Source organism: Molossus molossus, unplaced genomic scaffold (assembly GCF_014108415.1).
Source record: "Molossus molossus isolate mMolMol1 unplaced genomic scaffold, mMolMol1.p scaffold_m16_p_14, whole genome shotgun sequence".
Taxonomy (NCBI): domain Eukaryota; kingdom Metazoa; phylum Chordata; class Mammalia; order Chiroptera; family Molossidae; genus Molossus; species Molossus molossus.
Window position 1 is genome coordinate 55436944 of NW_023425349.1, and position 18762 is coordinate 55455705.

At 35.2% G+C, this 18762-nt stretch overlaps 1 protein-coding gene across 2 annotated transcripts in view; it reads right to left on the bottom strand.

Moving 5' to 3' along the window:
- The window catches only part of RFX3 (regulatory factor X3), a 290497-nt gene that overhangs the window by 250376 nt on the left and 21359 nt on the right, over positions 1–18762 (bottom strand). The window contains exons 5-7 of one of the 2 annotated variants that reach the window (XM_036261527.1): positions 17504–17571; positions 5895–5953; positions 95–239 (exon numbers count right to left, since the gene is read on the bottom strand). The gene's annotated coding sequence lies outside the window, so the exon portion shown is untranslated. The remainder of the gene's footprint in view (positions 1–94; positions 240–5894; positions 5954–17503; positions 17572–18762) is intronic. The other variant, XM_036261528.1, reaches the window with a different exon arrangement.

Consider the following 18762-nt stretch of genomic DNA (forward strand, 5'->3'; position numbering starts at 1 on the left):
TAAAATACATATAGCTGTGAGAACTAAATGGATTTTAAGCATTATATCTGTTGTCTTGAACATAATCATAAGCATCACCTTAAGCTGTACTTACTATTAAATGGCTAGACAGAATCATCAAATACAGAACACTAGAAGGTAGCTGGCCTACCAGCATTGAAGTCCAGTCTTTGGCAACACAGCTCCACTTAGCAAGATATCTGTGGAGAATGGCTGACAGAAAGGTTCATAAGGAGAAGCTGCATGGAGACAAACAGGTTCAGAAAGTTGAAGAACACATTAGGTATAACCAGATTCAAAGATATGGCATTTATGAACTGCTTGGAAACCAAAGCTGATAAGCCAGCCCAGTGAAAGCAATCACAATTATGATACTATTAAGGCAAGTCTATCATTTTAGAAACTAGAAATAGAAACAAAAAAGCACTATATAAGATGCATCCACGTAGTTTCATATGAATTTCAGAAGTAAAGAGAACTGTATCTGTTAAACTATGAAGGAATTCAAATGTCCAGTTTCATACTATATTCAATCTAATATATTTACAACACGGCATTCAAGGATCCAACTCTTTCCATAGGTTTGGGAAGTTCTAAATGACTGTTTGAAGAGGCTTTCTGTTCCCTTCTCCTTATCTTTTCCTTCTGGTATACCCATTATTCTTTTATTGTACTTTTTGATGGAGTCAAGATAGTTTTCAAAGTGTTCATTCTGCCCAGCTGGTGTGGCTCAGTGGTTGAGCATCGACCCATGCACCAAGAGGTCACCAGTTCAATTCCTGGTCAGGGCACATGCCCCGGTTGTGGGCCAAATCCCCAGTGGGGGACATGCAGAAGGCACACAATCGATGTTCTCTCTCATCAATGTTTCTATCTCTGTCTCCTTTTCCCTCTTCCTTCCACTCTCTATAAAATCAATAAAGAAAAAAAAAAGCACGTTTTTTTTTTTTTCCCCAAAACATGCTCAACCACACTAGCTATTATGGAAATGCAAATCTAAACTACATTAAGATACTACCTCACACCTATTAGAATGCTTCAAATAAAAAAGACAAATAATAACAAGTATTGGAGAAGTTGTAAAGAAAGAGGAACTCTCATACACTGCTGGTGGAAATGTACATTGGTACAGCCATTATGGAAAACAGTATGGAGTTTCCTCAAAACAAAGGGAACAAAATTAAGAATAGAGCTACTCTTCTTCTGGGTATCTACCTGAAATATTGGAAAGCATTTATTTGTAAAGATATATGCACCCCTATGTTCACTGCAGCATTGTTCACAGCAGCCAAGACACGGAAACAACTGAAGTGCCCTTCAATAGATGAATAAAGACATGGAACATATATACAATGAAATACTACTCGGCCATAAGAAAAGATGAAACACTGCCTTTGCAACAACATGGATGGATCATGAGAATATCATGCTAAGCAAACTAAATCAGTACCAAAAAGTCAAATCCATATGACATCATTCATATGTGGGATATAAAACTGAAAGCAACAAATGGGCAAACAAAAACTCATAGACACAGACAACAGTGTGGTAGTTACCAGAGGGAGAGGTGAGTGGAGAAAAGGTAGTTAAGAGTAAATCTGACATTAGGTGGTGAACACACAATGCAATATACAGTTGATGTGTCCTAGAATTGTATACTTGAAACCTATATAATTTTATTAACCAATGTCACCCTAAATAAATTTAATAAAATTAAAAAAAATAAAGAATGGCATAATATTTAGAAAATAATTAAAGGCTTTTAAAAAAACAAAACAAAGCAAAAACACTGGCCCCAAATGATGTTCTGTGTTTGAGGTCAGGAAACAGTGTGAAGATTTGCAATAATTGTAAAACATCTCCTAAAATAACAAATCTGTTTCTTTAGAAAGTGAAAAATAAGTAAGTAAAATAAAGACGTAACATTTTAGCAGTAAGTTAAAAACCTCAGAATGGTTTGGATGGCCACTATAAATTTTCTTTTTTCTTTTTGAAAAAAACTAAAAATGACAAGTGTTGGTGAGCATCTGGAAAAATTAGAAACCTCTGTGTTGTTGGTGGGAATGTAAAATGGCACAGCTATTATGAAAAATAGTATGGAAGCTCCTAAAAAAATAAAAAACAGAATTGCCACCCCATGTGGCAGCTCTAAGCTACACTGAACAATCTCTGTTTATGAGATTACATCTCCACTGGGCTGGGCAACTTTGGAGAACAGAACCAATAATATATGAAAAATGCAGACAAAAATACTTAAGACTTCTGAAATATTCCACCTAGGGTATTTCTCTTTTCAACAGCCCTTTTTATATGCATTTATCTCCAGATGCCTTTTTCCCATGATCTCCTCTATTCTCCAAAGCCCTTTGTTCCTCTCTCCCCACCACCCCACATTTAGAGGAAGAAAAGAACTAAATTTTCCATATCCAAACAAAATCAAGAGTATCTCTCATTTCCATATATTGCTGTTTCATCTCCAAGGAAACAAAGCCACAATTTAAGAACTAGGGTTAATGAAATCTTTTCACACTGACTTCACTCTGGAGCATTTTTTAGAAGTGTCCAGTAGTATCGTAAAATTAAGTCCCGAAGACTCCATGAACCAAAATGCTCTACTGGTAAAGGTTATATAAATACATTATTTAACATGAAAATTACACATTATAACCTCTATTCTATAAGAGTATACTTGAGCTCTGTAATATCTTCTATTCCCTCACTTCCTGCCTTCTTTTGTGTTAAGTAGATATTTTCTAATGTATAGATTTTCATTTCCTTGTTTCTTCCACTAAATTTTTTTTTGCACTATTTTCTTAAGTGGTTGCCCTTAAATTTGCAATTAACATTGTAACTTAAACATCCTAGTCTGAATTAAATTAATTCCAATATATAAAAACTTTCCTGCTATATACCCCCATTCTCTTACCTTTCTTTTTATCATTATCGTCAAATTATATCTTTATATGTTATAAGCCCATCAACAAATTTTTATTACTATTGCCTCATGCAGTTGTCTTTTAGAACAGAAGAAAAAAGTTACAAAGCAAAAAATGCATTTATATGTATTTTTATGCATATCTTTTATAATACTTAAATAGTTTCCTTTAGTATTGCTCTTTATTTTCTCATATGGATTAGAGTTTACTGTCTGGTATCCTTCTGTTTCAAATTGAAGGACTCTCCTTAATATTTCTTGTAGGGTATGTCTGCTAGCAACAAATTCTCTCAATTTTTGTCTGTCTGTAAATGCCTTAATTTCTCCTTCATCTTTGAAGTTTAGCTAAATACAGAATTCCGGGTTAACAGTCTTTTTCTTTTAATACTTTGAAAATGTCTTCTAGTCTCCATGGTTTCTAGTAAGAAGTCTACTATTGATCTTTTTGGGGATCCCTTTCATAAGTTATTTTTTTCTTTCTGCTTTCATTTTTGCAAATTTGACTGGTGTGTCTAAGTGTGGATACCTTTATTTAACTTGAAGTACACTGAGCTTATTTAATGTGTAAATTAATATTTTTAAGTTGTTTACTGCCATTATTTCTTTAAATATTCCTTCTGCATCTTTCTTCTGATCATCTATTGGGACTCCCATTATGCATATGTTGTCACACCTGATGACATCCTATAGATCTTGTGAAGCTCTGTTCATTTGCTTTATTTTCTTACTACACTTCAAACTGGATAATCTCTATTGAATTATCTTCAAATTAACAAATTATTTCATTTGTCAGCTCATCTGTTAAGCTCATCTAGTAAATTTTTCATTTTAGATATTATACTTTTAAGCACCAGAATTTTCATATGGTTCTTTTTAAATAATTTCTATGTTGATGATACTCTCTTTGGCAAGACATCATTCTAATATCTTCCTTTAATTCTTTAGACATGGTATCATTAAGTTCTTTGAACATATTTATAAAAGCCGACTTTAAAGTCTTTTTTATTAAGTCCAAATCTGGGCTCCCAAAGGGACATTTTCCAGTTGACTGATTTGTGTGTTTTCCTGTGTATGTGCCATACTTTCCTGTTTCTTGCATGTCTCATAAGGTTTCGTTAAAAACTGAACATTTTAAACAATGTATTTTAACAACTCTAGCATCAGAATTCTCCACACCACACCACCAAGATTTTTATCACTGATATTGTTTATATTGATGATGTTTATTTGTTCAGCACTTTCATGAACTAATTTCGTAGATTCTGTATTCCCTATAGTGTGTGGCCACTGAGCTCTCGGCTAAATTTTTTTTTAAGTTCTTATTTTTAAGCCTTGCTTCCCAGGAGTTACATACACTGGGTCAGTATAATGTAGTGGTCAACCAATGATTGGTTAGAGGATTTCCTTAAATGCTCGCCTGTATGTCTTCCACCTCTTGCCAAAGGAATCTTTATGAGAAGTCACACCTTCGAAATTCAAGCAGTTTATAAGACAACCCTAGCTTTCATTTTTTACTTACATAAAACCTTAGCCAGAGGTGATCTCCTTTCCCAGGTCACTCCTGGGCATGTGCACAGCTTTGCACATTGTGCAACTTTGTGGATATCCAGGAATATGTTAGAGCTTTTCAGAATTCCCTATGGTGGGCTAATTCTCCAGGATTTCCTTATAAAATCCTGGCCAGACTCTTGTTTGCCCCAACTGAAATCACAGCGTTAAGCAGTAGACATGTTGCCAACAGTTGCTATTGTTTCAGCAAAGCCTGGGGAGTAGGCATTCCCTTTCCCCAACTGAGCTGAGCTCAGAGTCAAATCAAATAACCACTCTCTGAGAACAGAGTTTTCCCAGGGAGCTGCAAGCTTGGACAAAATATCAACTGTGCTTTGGAGCTGGTGCTTTTAATGAATCTCTAAAAGTGGTCAGATCTCTCTGCTGTCTGTAATGCTGCCAGCTTTTGCTATACCACTAAGCTGGGGAAGGAGGGAAGAGGGGAATTGCCTTAAGTTAAAATGTCAGACTCCACTGTCTTCTCATGGTCCAGTAGTTTTCTCTTAGGCAGTGGATTTTCAGTTCATTCTCTGGTTTTGGTTAATTGCCAGAATTCTGAAATGGTTGAATGAAATTGTTTTGCCCATGGTTTTGTTGTTTTAGAGCAGCGGTTCTCAACCTGTGGGTCGTGACTACTTTGGGGGGTCAAATGACCCTTTTACAGGGGTCACTTAAGACCATCGGAAAACACATATTTCCGATGGCGATTCATAACTGTAGCAAAATTACAGTTATGAAGTAGCAACAAAAATAATTTTATGGTTGGGGCTTACCACAACATGAGAAACTATATTAAAGGTTCTCAGCATTAAGGTTGAGAACCACTGTTTTAGAGGGAGAGCAAATATACTGAGGCCCTCATTCTACCAATCTGAAAGCCAATCAATTTCTGGAATAGTAAATCTATCTTTATGTAGTTTTTAAGACCAAAAAAAAAACGTATTTAAAAAAATATATTATTTTAAAATGTTAACGTATAAATTTTTGGATCACTGATTCTTTTCTCTAGTAGAAACATGAAAAAAAGCAATATTCAATATTTAAAGTTAAACAGGTGTGAAACTAACCTGTGAGAGGAAAAAATAAACTGCATGAGCAATGGCTCACTGTACTATTATATCTTTCCTGCTAACTAATATATAAATGATGACAAATAAGGTGATTCCTGGTCTTAGATCCACTCTCAGCTCCAAAAGACTTTTCAAGTTCAAGTGAGGAAGAAAAACTATTCCATCTTGTCTTACTTGGTTGACCTAGGCTAAATCCAACTCAATTCTGACAGGGATAAAGGAGTGACAAAAAACGGGGAGTGAGAAATTTAACAGAGAAGAGGAATCAGACCCCTGAACGTAGAAAGCAACCCTACTGCCTGAGATTTCTCTGAAGAGATTCAGTAGAGAGATTGGTTTACCTCAGATTCACTCAAGTATCAGCCAAACCAATGTAGTTGTGGTAGAATAAGGTGAGCTTCTGTAAAGGAAAATAATTAGTTATTACTATTATCTCTCTTCAACATTGCCTGATATTTGCAAGCCACAGAACGACCAAAACTATCAAAAGTTGACAAGAAAAATCAATATCCTTTAGCAAAACTTTTGTTTTCAAGAACACTATTGATGGTTCTTTTGCTTTTTTACTGTTGTGTAACAAACCACCCTAAAACTTACTGGCTCAAGAAAACAACCATTTCATTTGTGCATAATCCCGCAGGCTGAGCTGGACTTAGCTAGGCACGTCTGCTCATTCTGCTGATGGTCACTCATGACTGCTTTCATTGGGCAGGTGGGAAGTGGGCTCAGCTAGAATACTAGGATAACTAGGTTTCTCTTTCCATGCAATCTCAGGGCCTCTCTGTCTCCATGTGACCTCTTTTCCAAATAGTCTCTCTGGGAAGGTAGCCAGATTTCTTACATGACTCAGGCCTCCCCAAAACACAAAAGCAAATGCTACTTGGCCTTGTAGGGCTTACACCCAGAACTAGAACAGTTTAATTCTATTGCGTTCTATTTGTTAAAGTAAGCTACAGGCCCATTGCAGATTGAAAGGGGTCTCCTCACAAGGGCATGAATACGCAGAGGTGTAATTCATTTTCAATCAGTGTGTCACAATGATTTTTGAAACATGCAATAGCTAACCATTTAGTCAGGGGCACTGACCTCTTTTCCCTTAGACTGTCAAATTAAAAAATGACAACAGCCAACACAACAACAGCCATCCAGTGTGAATGCCATCTTGAACCATAAATATATAGGGCATATAACAGAGTTGCATCTCATTGGTCACATCACATAAGACTGCGTCTGATTGGTTAATTCTTGATACCAGAAATCCTTGTATACAAGTATAGGCAGCTGAGTTTTTAGAAAGTCACTTTGGAGCAAAAAGGGTAGGTAACTACTACCTTTTTTTTGGGGGTAAATCAATAAAAATTATGCCTACTTTTTGTCAGATGAGCAAAAATATATTTTTTGGTGTGCCACATAATTTTAGTAATTAGTCTGCGTGTCCCATAAGATGAAAAAAAAAGGGTTAAAAATCACTGCTATACACAACTAACACATTAAGGCCAATGTTCACAGGAATGAAATGGGAGGAACACAAGAAACTATAAAATGGCTACAGCTAAATGAAGACTGGGCATTATAGTCAGATTCCATTGTGTCTTCCCATCCTGAGGGTCAATCCAGGTTCAGTGAGAATCTTAAATATACGTGGAAGGAAAATATGAACTGATTAATCACTTACAAGCCATATGATCTTGGACAAAGTCAATCATTCTCTCTAAGTCTCAGCTCCTCAACTATAAAATGGAAAATTATATAGGCCCCACTTATCTTAAAGGAAAACTGTATAGAATAAATAAGACAAGAAATGAGAAAAAAAGCTTTGAAAACTAAACTGTTCTGCAAATATAAGAAAGTGTTATTTATCTAATGGAATCCTAAGTATACTCAACTTATCTAGGCTCCATTCCCTTTATTAATAAAATTATAATAACCACAGTTAATTATCCCATATGCTAAATTGCTACCAAAGCAATGATATTATATATAATAGTAGGCTAAAAGTACACTATGTTCTGTTACTATACAGAATAACAACACCAATACTAACTGATTTATTGTTGTCTGATTATATGGCAGGTCTGCAAGCTATTTCAGGTAAACTATTACCCTTACAAATAACTCAACATGGTAGTATTATCCCTCTTTTACAAGTAAATAAACTGAGTCAAAATAATGATTATTTAAGTAACCTGCCCATGGTCACACAGCAAGTAGAGAATCCATTATGAATGCTTAATATATAATAGATACTTGATAAATATTTGCTGTCTAAGTTAAAGAACAAATAAACAAAGCTAAGACTATCTGGCATTTAAAGCAAGGAGTCTTTCAACTATAGCAAACAACCTCTCATTATTTCTATTTTATATGCAGTTATTGAAACTATAATCACAGCAAACACATCTAATTAACATGAGCAATCCATCACCTTTCTCATCTGCAAAATGGTTTCCCATCTAAAAATCACCTTCATTGTTTCCAAGGTCTAATCTTTAATTCATCTACTGGGTCATTATGAGTTATAACGGTCATATTATAATGTGGAAATACCAAGTGGAAAAGAAAAATAAGTAATACATTTACATACCAAAATATCTCTAAAATAAAACCAAAAAAAGAGCAACTATTTTTAAATGGCAAAATATGTGTAGTGTGATTGACAAGTAAATGTTCATATCCTTATATTATGAAGAGGTCTTAAAATTTAAGAGGAGGAGGAAGAAAAGATACTGCCCAACAGAAAAATGGGCTAAAGATATAAATGGACAGTCAACAAAATAAATAAGTGGCTGATAAACATGTTTTTAAATTGTTTTAGTCATTAATTATAAAGATTGCAAATCCAAGTGAGATTTTTTTTTCAACTATCCGATTGGCAAAAATACAACAAAAATTACAAAGACTGATCATGCCCAGTGTCAGAGAGCATACAAAGAAACAAAATATTAAAGCACTAGTGGTGGTAGTATACAGTGGCATGACCTTTCTAAAGAGCAAACTGGTAACTGATAAAAACATTCAAAATGTGCCTATATCCTCTAACCAACAAGTTTATTCCTAAGAATTCATATAAAGGCAACAGACAGTTGCACAAAGATGCACACACAATTAGTCATAATATCAAAATACAAGATACCACCTAAATGTCTAGCTAGAGAACTGCTTCAATAAATTGATATTCATATGATGCCAATAAAGAGATATAAAATGTTATTTATTACCATGAAAAGATGTTCAAGATATGATTGTCAAAGTTAAACAAATTTTATGACCCAATTTTTATAAAATTTGTACTTGCAAAGGAAAGCGAGAGAGCACATGTAAGCAGAAGCACCCCCAAGAGCATCGGAGCTAGCACATATGCACTCACTGAGACAGAAATCCTGAGAAAATGTGACAGTAATCTTGTGAGCAGATGTGTAGTGATCATCAAGCAGAAGGATGTGTTTTTTTGCTTTGTTCTTTGTAATTTTCTCAATTTTCAGAATGTTTTATAATAAGCATATATAATTTTTATGATCATAATACAATAAAATTATTTTCACTTCAAATAATGTTAACTGTCATAAACTTGAGGTTCTATAATCCTTCAACTGTTATTACTTTTAATATAAAATAATTATTAAAAATCAGTTGATATGCCCTGGCTGGTTTGTCTCAGCGTTAGAGCGTGGGCTTGCGGTCCAGAGAAACCGGGGTTCAGTTCCCGCTAAGGGCACATACCTTGGTTGCAGCTTGTCCCCGCCCTGGTTGGGTCATGCGGGTGGCAACCACTCGATGTGTCCCTTTCGCTTCAATGTTTCTCTCTCTCTCTCTCTCCCTCCCACTCTATCTGAACAAAAAATGGAAAAATGTCCTCGGGTTAAGATAAAAAAAAATCACTTGATACGGATATTGAATGAACATGTACATTTATTGCACTTTCAAATGATAAATTCAAAATCATAAATCCTTCATAGTAGTTTCTACCCACAAATCATTTATTTAAAAATGTCATTTCGCCCTGGCCGGTTTGGTTCTGCAGTTAGAGCGTCGGCCTACGGTCCTGAGAGACCCGGGTTCGGTTCCCGCTAAGGGCATGTACCTCGGTTGCAGTTTGTCCCCAGCCCTGGTCGGTTGTGCGGGTGGCAGCCACTTGATGTGTCCCTTTCACATCGATGTTTCTCTCTCTCTCTCTGTTCCTCTCTCACCCTCCCACTCTACCTGAACAAAAAATGGGAAAATGTCCTCGGGTGAGGATAAAAAAAAAAAAAAAAAAATGTCATTTCAAAAAATAAAAGTGAAGTAGAAATGTCTATGTGTTATAGGATTTATGTGGCATAAATATGCTACATTATATGTCTTTGAGAAATAACTTGCATATGTAAAGTCCTAGAGACTTGATTCTATAGCTCAAAAAAATCCAGCATCACGTGGTATGTTAACTTGGGAACCAAACTAGCACTTGTTGTTATACAGTATAATGAGAATTCTCAATTAGCCATGGGTGAGATTACCCATAATTAATCTGATCAATTTAGCTATTGTACCCAGAGTGTAAGCAGTTTAGTTACTTGTTTTTATAGCATTCTCAGCTCTGTTTACTTTGTACAAAGTCAGGATTTGAGAAAAAGAAATACTTAAACTCAATTATTCAACTTGGATAGTGGATAGGCAAGTGAGCAGCTACTATCCTCAGGAATGACTGGGAATACATGCAGATATACCATTACCCTGTTTCCCACCTGGGGACTTTGGAAATCTTGGGGACCATTTTGGTTGTCACAATAACTGGGGAGCAAGAGTAGTTCTCATGCCACTTTGGACCACATCTGCTAAAGATGCAAGTATATGTGGACTCCTCCAAGAAACATCCCCTCCACAGTGACAGTACTGTCCCTTCTAAGATAAAGAACATACTTTTACTGTTCAATATTTTATTTCTAGCCTACTACATAGAAGCATTAAATAATTATTTGTTGAATAAATTTAACAAGCAATTTCTACCTTGAGTGAGAGACAAATATATAAAATAATGAAGAGTAACAAGAGAAAAATTAGACGGTTTTCTACCTCGACATAAGACAGGCCTTTGTGGCTGTGCTCATTATACTTAGGTGACTTCTACGATCAGACACATCTATCCAAAATATGCAGAAAAGCATAAAAGGCCCTGGCCTGTTTGGCTCAGCAGGTGGATGGAGTGTTGGTCCATGGAACAAAGCGTCATGGATTCGATTCCAGTCAAGGGTATGTACCTCGGTTGCAGTTCGGTCCCCGGCCCTGGTTGGGGTTGTGCAGGAGGTAACCAGTCAATGTGTCTCTCTCACATCAATGTTTCTCTCTCTCTCTCTTTCCCTCCCACTCTATCTGAAGATAAATGGAAAAATATCCTTGGGTGAGGATTAAAAAAAGAAAGAAAGTAAGAAAAACATAAGAGTCCACACCCAAATACAAATTATAAGAGGATTATCTTCCATTAAAATATCCGGGTATAGCCCTGGCTGGTTTGGCTCAGGGGTCAGAGTGTCGGTCTGTAGAAAAAAGGGTCATGGGTCTGATTCCTGGTCAAGGGCACGTACCTGGGTTGCAGGTTCAATCCCCAGCCCTGGTTGGGGTTGTGCAGAAGGCAACCAATCAATGTGTCTCTTTCACATAGATATTTCTCTCTCCCTCCCTTTGTCCCTTCCACTCTGTCTATAAAAGTGCCCTCAGGTGAGGATTAAATATATATATATATATCTACAGACATCTATATCTATATCTATAGCTATAAGCTAGAGCTACCTCTCCAGGTATATATGCCTTCCTCTAATAGTAAAGCTAAGCAATTGTGTCAACTTAAGACATAAACATTCATGTCAACTAAGTTCAATCTTGCCTTGGCAACTGGGTGGCAAAACAGCCTTATGATTTAAGAGTCGGTGCTGGACTAAGACTGCTGGGTTTTAATTTGGCTTTACACCATGCATTACCTTAGTAATTTACTTAACATTTTTTAAATATGTTTTTATTGATTTTTTTTAGAGACAGAGGAAAGGCGAGATAGAAACATCAATGAGAGAGAAACATCAATTGGCTGCCTCCTGCAAGCCTCCTACAAGGGACCAAGCCCACAATCCAGGCATGTACCCTGACCCGGAATCAAACTGGGACCTCTTAGTCCGTGGGGTGACGCTCAATCCACTGAGCCACACCGGCTGGGCATATCTTAACATACGATTCAAACTTTGGCAATTTACTGAATATCCTCTAGCATCAGTCTTCTTATGTGTAAAATAGAATAATGAAACAGGTTCACAACATCCTATTCTTAGCCCCTGGGCCAGATATGTCACATGACTTAGAAATTTTTGAATTTTAGAAACAATACCATATATATGTAACACCCCAGGTGGATCTAGACCAGCAACCCATAATCATACACATTAACATTTCTGTAGCTAAATGAATGAATGTTCAAAGTATGGAATAAATAAAGACTCTTAAGTAGCCCCATCTCATTTAGTGCAAGTTTTGCAGCTAAATTAATTTTGCCACAAACTTGGGAAACTGTGATTTCTGAAATTCAGAAGTGAATATAAGGGATCGTGGATCTTTAGTACCTACTCCCCTCAGATAGATACTGTGAAGATTAAGTGAGTATATATAAGATACTTACTGATTGCCTCTTACATAGGTAGCACTTAACAAATATTGGTTACTGTTATAAAATTACTAAATGATACACTACTATGCAAGATAGCTATGGTATTAAGTTGATTTGTATTCGCTGGGGTAGGAGGAAAGGGTAGGGTAAGTAGTGGTTAGAAGGGAACCTAACACAATTATGTTAATTAAAATAAAATAAAATGAGAGCTGATCAACCATAAAGTGAAAAAAAAATTATGCATCTGTCGCACTGAACTCTTAAGTAAACATTTACTTCCATCTGATAAAAGGGAGTTTCTCCAGGAGTTATGATCAAAAGACATTCCATATTTTCTGCTTTACATGTGGTTTCCTACTTATAACTCTACATGGCTCTCTTCCTAACAGTGGGTCTGATAATGAAGCTTTTGCTCAAGTTGGGACCAAAACTGGTTTCTCCTTAATGTAAGAAAGCAGTAAGTTCTTGTTGACTACAGCAGGGTACTGTAAAATCTGGGAATTTAAATAGTAAATGCAAGAAATATGTTGAACTCTATCTCCTAAATTTGCCCACTTAACCCCTCCCTTTTCTATTGGTGGTTTCCTGATCCAAAATTTCAGAGAAACTATTAGTCTTACAGGGGTAATGAATAGAACTATCATTTGTTAGCACTACTCTGTGCCAAGCACTGGATTATGTATTTTACATACATTCCTTATTTAATTTTCACAAGTATGCAAAGCAACAGTTATCCCCATATTATATAAGGATATTAAATTAATAAATAGGTGAACCAAGATTCAAGCTCAGGTTTTACTAACTCAAAAAGCCATGAGTTCTTTGCACTAGACTACTTTGCAAAAGATAGAGCTTCATTCTCACATTCTTGACTATTGATTTCCTTTGTATTTCTATGAAGTATTTTTAAAGTGTACATAAGATGGAGTTTATATTATCTTTTACATTAAGAGCATTTTAGTTCTTTCTATAATCTCAAATTTGAAATGCTTTTAATTTTATCTTTATCTTTGAAAAAATAATAAAAGGATCTCCATAAATTACATGTATCATCTTTGGTTATAATGGCATATTCATGTGCATACTGCATTACTTTCAAAGCAGTTAGCAGTACAATTATAGTCAAAGAACTTTAAATTTGGTAGCGACTTTAAAGATAAAACACATATTTAGTTGAAGAACCATTCTGATCATGAAGATGTTTATAGGGTATGACCTCCCAACTATCTCTACTGCCACTCCAGAGCTGAACAACTTTTTAGGGTGTGTCTTCCTTATGACAAATTAAAATCACCCTTTCTATAATTTAAACTCATTCTCTTTAGGTCAGGCTTTCAAGGAGATAAGGCTCTCTCTAACGTACCTGTCATTTTGCTACTTTATTGATTCTTGCTGAAAGTTTTAACAAAAAAAAAAAAAAAAAGAGGGAGAGAAATACAAATAAATTTGAAAATGGATTTTAAGTTTTGTATCCTCCTTTCCCCAGACTAAATAAGGAACTTCCACAGCTTGAATCTTTCCTCACTCCTGTCAATATTCATTTTTGCTGCCTTTTTCAGTACCTCTCTATGTGTAGAACTGTGGAAAAAATAATTCAACATTATTAGAGTGTTTACTTTAGCACTCTAAGAGCTCAATGACTAGTCTAAGAAAAATAATACTCCAGAGTCGTCCTCATTTTTAAAAGTGCAAAACTACTGACACATATTCAATTCATAAAACACTATGATTTGAGTTTAAATGATTAGTCTTAAATTTGTGTGATTAACTTTTAACCATTATTAAAGTTCATGATGTTTTCATTGGACCATTGATGGGGTTTATTTTCTATTGGCAGGTAAGTAATTTTATAGATTTTCACAACATAATTAGGATGAAATGCATACTTAGTGAAAATATATTTTAGAATCCATTATCATCAAAGACTCTAGAATTCTTTATGTTAAAGGATCCATTCCTTCACACTATTACCATCACTCATAAATGCTACTATAACCTAGAATTTTCAAAGCTCTATACATATACAGTAACTTATGGAAATTACTTTTTAAGAACCACAGTACTTAACTACCAGGCTTAAGATTATAAAATTCAAGCACTATTTTAAGTGGTATAAAAATGATGCTTATGAATGTTACTTTGTGAGCAAGACATATATTTAATGTGCAGTTTATATTTCCATTTTCATAATATTTTTTATATTTTAAATATTATACTACTATTTAAAAACTAACTGTCATTGGCCCTGGTAAAAAGCTGGTATCTTGTATATCCTGTGTACTATGATAACTCAGTAAATATTAGTTGAAAAGTCTAACCCTTGTCTCTAAATCCACAAGGCCAGCAGGGAAAGGTTTTCCTTGATGGTCACTTTTAGCAGAATGCAAGAATGAAAACAGAGGCATAGCTTGCCACTCTAATTTACAGTCTTTGCAAAAATGAAAGCAGTATAGCTCTGAAACCCTATCTTCTAATGAAATACTACTGGAGCCCCAAAGGAAAAACCACAAAAGGGACCTGCTCTGCAGGCCAACATTCCCAAGGTGGCTCCTAAAGAACTTTTTTGATTGAAAAATAAAATTTGAATTACTGAATCATTTGAATATAATTACTAATAGAGTGGATAACACAACTAGAGTAAGTCACAAGATCTAGGTTCACATGCTAGATCTTCCATTTATTAGCTCTGTAACCTTCAAAAGTTTTTCTTAGCCTCATTGGGTCTCAGGTTTGTCCATCCATATTATGGAGACAGTCCCTACCCTGTAACTGACAAGTTGGGAAAAGTTAAATAAGATGCTAAACACACAAAAGAACTTTGTAAGGTGATCTACTATGTAAATGTAAAGTATATTATAATTATGTCCTATATGCTATACAATATGTAAAAACAAACATTTTTCCTTCCCTATCACTCCCTTTTACAAGTCAACTACTTTATTTCACATATAACAAAGAATTTTAATGCTATGAAAATGAAAGGTCCAAATATCAGATTAAAAGAAAAAAAGTGGGAAGAATAGACATAGAATAGTTCTCTATTGCTTCTTGGGATAATTTAAGGTTAGCTAATCTCTCATTATTTTCCCAAGGGACAGACTCCGCCAACACATCATTTGGTTTTTACTTTAAACTTTCTCTAAACTGTTTTTAATAAACATTTGTAAGCACTTTTTTTTTATCCTCACCTGAGTACTTTTTTTTTTTTTTTTTTGCATTTATCTTCAGATAGAGGGGGATGAAGAGAGGAAGAGAGAGAGAAACATTGATGTGAGAGAGACACATCAAGTGGTCGCCACCCACACAACCCCAACCCGGGCCCGGGACAAACTGCAACGAAGGTTACGTGCCCTTTGCGGAAACTGAACTCAGGACTGTCCGGTCCGCAGGCTGATACCCTAACCACTGAGCCAAACCAGCCAGGGCTGTAAGCACTTTTAAGAGAACTACACTATGGAAACTCTTTTCTCCAGGTCCATACAAGCTTTCACAATTATAAGGTTCATACCTAAATACTGAATAATAAGGAAAAAGAATGTCACATTCATTTGTTTGATACAGACAATTCAAATGGTTTAAGAAATATGATGAAGTTGCAAGATTTCCTGGAAAACTATTTGAGAGAGTTGGTACTACATCCCTTTAAATATACCTTGATAAAGATTATTATTGCTACTAAGTTATAACTTCTGTACCTAAATGCATCAATTTGTTATAAATCATGTTACAAAAGTCTAAGACACAAAACTATTCAATTTATCTTTCTTGCAACCTCATATCAAAAAAGAAATTGGAAAACACATCGGAGAATATTTTGGGTACCCTTTGGAGGACTTTTATAAAACCAGTTTTGAAATGGAGGATATGGCTCCAGTTAATTTTTCTTGAGTCTTGGTTAAGTTTCTTAACAGATCATATATTTATCTTCTCATAGAAGCTAAAAACTGAAGAAATGTTAAAATAGCAATGTTTTATCATCTTAAGTGAGCTAACAATTTCATTTCAACTATGTGAAAAGGTTAGAAAGTAATGTGGGTGCAAATATAATCTCAAAGACCAAAGAATAACAGTTTATAGGAACTTAGAATCAATGCCTATCCCTCTGATGCTCCTTCCACAACCCACCCCACCCCCTCTTTTCACCTTTCTTAAGGCCTCTCTTTAAAGTACTGTTGTAATGGAAGCGGAAGTTCACACACCAAACCCCTGCACCTTCCTATATAACCAACCCATTATTGAGTAGAACAATTATGACATCAGCACTATGTTAGCCAATTATTCCACCAAATAATTAATATCCAATGATCCCCAATGCTACTATGTCATTGGCTGGATTTCATAAGGATAGTTGCTATATTTTACTATCTTTAATTTGAATTTATTCTGATAGAGGATTGATGTTTGGTAATCTTGAAACAGCTGTGGAAATGCATATAGCACATACACTTAAACTGAGTGCCATTTCAGAATGCCAACAAGCATCATGGGTACCAAAGAGATGGGGGAAACTAACAACGGGTTTTATGGTTCTTTTCTCATTAAACAAACCTGAGTAGTGCCTAGAAATTTCCCATTATAGGAGCCTCGGTGCTCTTTCTCACTATTTCCCTATAAACTATGTGTGCTAGCCACTACTTTTCAATGCAGCATGCCTTTAATCCTACTTGTGGCAGGTTAGGGAGGCAGGTAGGCAGGAGGAATTCTCTTGTGGTTTCTACAGCCCCACAGAAAGCTAAGCTAGTCAAAGCTTTTAAAAATAGTAACTGTAACCACATAACAAAGTGAAGAACACTCTATACAATTTTGTTTTAAAAATATATAATTACATGCCCTGGCCGGTTTTGCGCAGTGGTTAGAGTGTTGGCCTGTGGACCAGAGAGTCCAGGATTTGGTTCCCATTAAGGGCACGTACCTTGGTTGTGGTTTGTCCCCGGCTCCGGTTGGGGTCGTGTAGGTGACAACCGGTCAATGTGTCTCTCTCACATTGATGTTTCTCTCTTTGTCTTCCTCCCCCCTCCCTCCCTCCCGCTCTATCTGAAGATAAATGCAAAAATGTCCTCGGGTGAGGATAAAAATATATATATACATATATATATACACATATACACACACACACACACACACACACACACACAACTACTAAAAGAAAGTAAAGTTCCTCACAATATTAACTACTACCAACCATCAGGAAAGGAAAACCTATTTCAAAATCATATATATATAATATTGAAAAATTTAAACATAAGATCCTATCTTTGACATATTAAAACATTCCATTTTGCATATATGTAGTTCATAATTTATAGAGAACATGTGATCAATTACCTCATATTCTTTCCATGAGCCAAACTCAATGTATTCTCTACCATAAAATGCCAGAATGACCAAGTGGCCTAAAATAGTAAAAGCAAGAAGAATTAGGTAAACATTAAAAATAAATTCTTTAATATATAGAAGCTTTGTGATTAAATTATTTAGTTTATGAATAAATATTGTGATTTAACTGAATTATTTTTTATTTTTCAATTAGAGTTGACACACAATATTATATTAGTTTCAGGTGTAAAACATACTGATTAGATATTTATACAACTTATGAAGTGATCACCCTAATAAGTCTAGTATTGATCTGATACTATAACTAAATTAAAGTATTTCTTTACATGACTGTATTTTCAAAATGTTCCCACTTAGCCAAAAATATATATATACTGTTTTGGTTTTATAGGAAAAAGAGAACTTTCATTTTTGAAAGAATTAGAATTCAAAGAATAAGCATACTATTTTAATAATCAGGAAAAATATAAGTTAGGGAAAATAATAGAGAATGATTCTTTAAAAATATCTGTACTTTTAAATTGTAAAGATGAGAGATCAAACAATTCTGAGAATCAGCCTGATAATTTCCTGTATAGAGAGAGGTAAAAGTAAGAATGGTTTAGCCCTGGCCGGTTTGGGTCAGCGGTTAGAGCGTCGGCCTGCGGTACAGAGAGACTCAGGTTCGGTTCCCGCTAAGGGCATGCACCTCGGTTGCAGTTTGTCCCCAGCCCTGGTTGGTCGTGCGGGTGGCAGCCACTCGATGTGTCCCTTCACATCGATGTTTCTCTCTCTCTCTCTCTCTTCCTCTCTCTCCCTCCCGCTCTATCTGAACAAAAAATGGAAAAATGTCCTCGGGTGAGGATAAAAAAAAAAAAAAAAGAATGGTTTAGCAACTAACACACCTTTGCTCATTCCTGGATTTGTTTCTTAAACATAAACAAGCAAAAATGCATAAACAGGTCACAAAGCTCAGGATACTAATAAGACATGCATAACTATTAAAGTTTATGAAATTTTAAAAAGAGTCTGGTTCAGGAAGAAACAGGCAAGTTTATTTTAAGCTAATGATTTTTTTTAGTTAATAAAGTAAGTTTAGGGTAACACTTTTATACAAACAGGTACTTAGGTGTATTTGTTTATATATGTTATCTTTCTTGCTCTAAATTTTGTCCATAATATCAAAAATCAATTTAGTAGAGTATATCTGATCTTTTAGACAACTATAAACAGCATCATAGGTGCCTGGCATGATTTAGTTTTGTTTT